Here is a 4,257-nt window from a genome sequence, read left to right on the forward strand (position 1 = left end):
GTAGCTGTGGGTGCAAGGGGAGGAGGGGGGAGGGGCGGGGGGAGGGGAGGGTTTGGATGGGAAGGAGGTGGCGGGGCCCTGGACGAGGAGAGGGGGATGAGGGGTGGCGGTGGGACAAGAGGACTGGGATGGGGCGTGGGTGGGGAAGAGAGAAGGGGGAGGGGGTGAAGAGGGGGTTAGGTGGGGGGAAGAGTAGGGGGAGGGGGAAGAGGGGTAGCGCTGGTAAAGTGGGGTTCTAGGGCGGGAGAGAGGAGGGGGGAGGAGACAGAGGAGAGAGCGGGAAAGAGCTGAGCGAGAGAGGGGAAGGGGAAGGGGAAGGGGAGGATAGGAAGGGGCGGGAGGGGGGAGGGGGGGAGGAGGGACATGGCGAGGCCAGAGAGGTGGGTGGCAGCACTGACAATAAACAGTAATAAACGAAATCGGTAATATAGCAACATGATACAATATGATACAGTACAGTGGTGCTAATATAGCAACATGATACAGTATGATACAATATCGTCGTGTTAATAAAAGGGGTGATGACCAGGGTCGGGGGTAGACTCGATTAAGGGGCGACCTGATCAAATTCAAAATCTGACGACAATAAACAATAAAAAGTAAATGCTGCGATCCCTACTATACTAAGCGCTGCGGTGGCCATAGTCCCTGGCCCACGTGGGGCTCACAGTCTCAATCCCTATTTTACAGATGAGGGAACTGAGGCCCAGAGGAGTGACTTGCCCAAGGTCACACAGCAGACAAGTGGCGGCGCCGGGATTAGAACCCACGCCCTTCTGAGTCCCAGGCTCTATCTACTACGCCACAACCACGCTCATTCATTCGAGACTGCGAGCCCGTCACTGGGCGGGGATCGTCTCTATCTGTTGCCGAATCGTACCTCCCAAGCGCTCAGTACAGCGCTCTGCGCATAGTAAGCGCTCAATAGCTACGATCGAATGAATTCGACCGTGGCCGTTGAGCGCTTACCGTGTGCACAGCGCTGCACTGAGCACTTGGGAGAGTACGACAGAACACTAAACAGACACATCCCCTGTCCGCAAGGAGCTTACAGTCTAGAGAGGGGAGGGAGATGTTAAAATCAACCAATAAATGTCAGATAGGGACAAAAGGGCCGTGGGTCTGGGAGGGAGGGAGGGAGAACAAAGGGCGACGCGGAAGGGAGCGGGAGAAGAGGAAGGGGGGGGGTCTTAGTCGGGGAAGGCCTCTTGGAGGAGGTGGGCCCTCAACAAGGCCTTGAAGCGGGGAAGAGGAATCGTCCGTGGGATTTGAGGAGGGACGGCGATCCGGGCCAGAGGCGGGACGCGGGCCGGGGGTCGGCGGCGAGACGGGCGAGACGGAGGCCCGCTGAGGTTAACGTTAAGGAGCCAAGTGCGCCAACTGGACCTTTAGCGAGGCGAGATGGGAGAGGGCGAGGTGACGGACTTCTCCAAAGCCGACGGGGAGGGGTTCTTCTTGGACGCGGAAGTGGACGGAGAACCACCGGAGTCTTTTTGCAAACGTGAAACCCGTCGAGGTCCTGGGTTTTCACTCCCCGTCCGGTTTTCTACCTCACTGTGTGGGAGCGGTGCCGGGGTCAACGGAAACCGACGTTAGCCGTCGCCGCCAGGCTGAAATAGGTCGGTGGTATCCGCTCTGGGCCGGTATCGTCTAGGCCTTCCTTCCGGGTGCCAGTGAAGACGTTTTAGCCGCCTTCGGCCCCCTGCTCTATCGCCACCTCGGTAGCTCCTCGGATTTACGCGAGGAACTCGGCGGCAACTGCTTAAGGTTCGCTTTTACTGCCCGGCAGCAGTGACCTTTCAACAGTTCCCATTAAATTCCTTGGGTCGTGTTGCCGGATTACCGATCCGGCGTCAGGGAAGCCCCGTGCGATCGGGTGGTTTTGTCCGTGAAGCGGGAAAGCTACGATAACTGGGACCCGGCCGTCACGGTGGCCGAGAGGGTTTATAGAAAATCGAATGTGGATACTGAACTGTACTCTCCAAGCGCTTAGGGCAGTGTTCCGCACACAGTAAGCGCTCAATAAATACGAGTGAATGTTGAAAACTCCGGGAAAACTACAGCTTGGAAAGGGAACGCTCCAAACCCCCTCGAGCTGTTAGAATCTGCTACCCAGAAGAGGGCGGTCTTTAATAATAATGATAATGTTGGTATCTGTTAAGCGCTTACTATGTGCCGAGCACTGTTCTAAGCGCTGGGGTAGACACGGGGTCATCGGGTCGTCCCACGTGAGGCTCCCAGTCTTCATCCCCATTTTACAGATGAGGTCACTGAGGCGGGGAGAGGTCAAGTGCCCAAAGTCACACAGCTGACGGATGGCGGACTCGGGATTAGAACAAGCGGGTGTTTGGGTTGTGATGATCGATCCGGGGCGCTTTGGAAGCTTTATTGCAGATGAATTAATTTAAATAATAATTGTGGTATCTGCTAATTCCTTACTGGGTGCCAAGCACTGTCCTGGGCGCTGGGGCAGATGCAAGTTAATCAGTGGAAAGGAGCACGGGCTTTGGAGTCCGAGGTCATGGGTTCGAATGCCGACTCGGCCACTAGTCCGCTGCGTGACTTTGGGCGAGTCACTTGACTTCTCGGGGCCTCGGTTACCTCGTCTGTAAAATGGGGATTAAGACCGTGAGCCCCACGTGGGACAACCTGATTCTCCTGCATCTACCCCAGCGCTTAGAACGGTGCCCGGCACATAGTGAGCACTGAACAAATACCAACGTCATCACCATGTGGGGCATAATCCCAGCTCCCTCGGGACCGTCCCACGGTCAAAGGAAGAACGGGTATCGAATCCCCGTTTGACAGGCGAGGAAACGGAGGCCCAGAGAAGTGAAGTGATTTGCCCAGGGTCCAAGTAGAGGCAGGATTTCGAACCCAGGTCCTCTGTCTCCCGGGTCCAAGCTCTAACCGTCCGGGCACACTGCTGCCCTAAGATTGGTTTGCCTCGTTTGAAAAAAATTACGTCCCAAAGTAGCACTAGTTCCAAGGAGCTGCAAAAAGTTGCTTTGACGTTAATTAGTCCCTTCATTTTTCCAATTTCACTACCGGCGCTACTGGAGCAGCAGGGCTGAGGGGGGAGAGCACGGGCCTGGAAGTCAGAGGACCTGGGTTCTAATCCTGCCTCTACTTTGACCTGGGGCAAGTCACTTCACTTCTCTGGGCCTCCATTTCCTCCTCTGGCAAATGGGGCTTAAGAGCGCGAGCCCGTGTGGGACAGGGACCGTGTCCAACCTGACCAGCTCGGATCTACCCCGGGACTTAGAACTAGCGCTTGGCGCATAGTAAGCGCTTAACGAGTACCGGAGTTAGGTAGCATTTTATTTTCCTACTGCTGCTCCTTCACTTTTTTAAATTCCAAATTCTCCCTGGACTCAAGAGTAGAGAAAGGCCATTAGCACAAGAGGTAAAAACCCATAGCAAGGGAGGTGGAGCTGATAACCTCAACCATTTCCTCACTCAGTCTTTATTGAGCGCTTACTGGGTGCAGAGCATTGCGCTAAGCGCTTGGGAAAGTAGAATACAAAGAGTCGGTAGACACTACCGCTGCCCTCGGGGAGCTACAGGGGGAGTAGAGTGAGTGAGTAATGATTTTTGCCACGAGTCTAATGTCGAATCCCGATTTTAATCATTTTTACAGTGTTCCCTGACGCCTGCTGGGTAAGAAACCGTGCTGGGGTCAGGAAGGTCAACATTCCCCACCTGCTGTGTGACCCTGGGCAAATCGCTTGACTTCCCCGGACCTCGGTTTCCTCACCGGTAAAATGGGATGAGACACCTGTTCTCCCGTGAGCCCCAGGTGGGACGGGATTGTGCCTGACCTGATGGTCCTGAGTCTACCCCGGCCCTTGGTACAGTCCCTGGCAGATACTAAATTTATCACAATTATTACTGTTGTTTCTTTTGGAGCCTGGGGATGAACTTGGACCGAAGCTTCGAAAGGCTTGAAGAGATCAATTGTATATATTTTGATTACCCTATTTCTTTTGTTAATGAGATGTACATCACCTTGATTCCGTTTATTGCTATTGTTTCTGTCTGTCCGTCTCCCCCGATTAGGCTGTAAGCCCGTCAGTGGGCAGGGACCGTCTCTATCTGTTGCCGATTTGTACATTCCAAGCGCTTAGTACAGTGCTCTGCACATAGTAAGCGCTCAATAGATACTATTGAATGAACGAATGAGACCCGGGGATGTGGATTTATGGGGGGAAGGATGTGGATTTATGGGGGGAAGCCATTCCCGGGCTCCTGGTGGGA

The sequence above is a fragment of the Ornithorhynchus anatinus genome, chromosome 7 (assembly GCF_004115215.2).
Source record: "Ornithorhynchus anatinus isolate Pmale09 chromosome 7, mOrnAna1.pri.v4, whole genome shotgun sequence".
Taxonomy (NCBI): Eukaryota; Metazoa; Chordata; class Mammalia; order Monotremata; family Ornithorhynchidae; genus Ornithorhynchus; species Ornithorhynchus anatinus.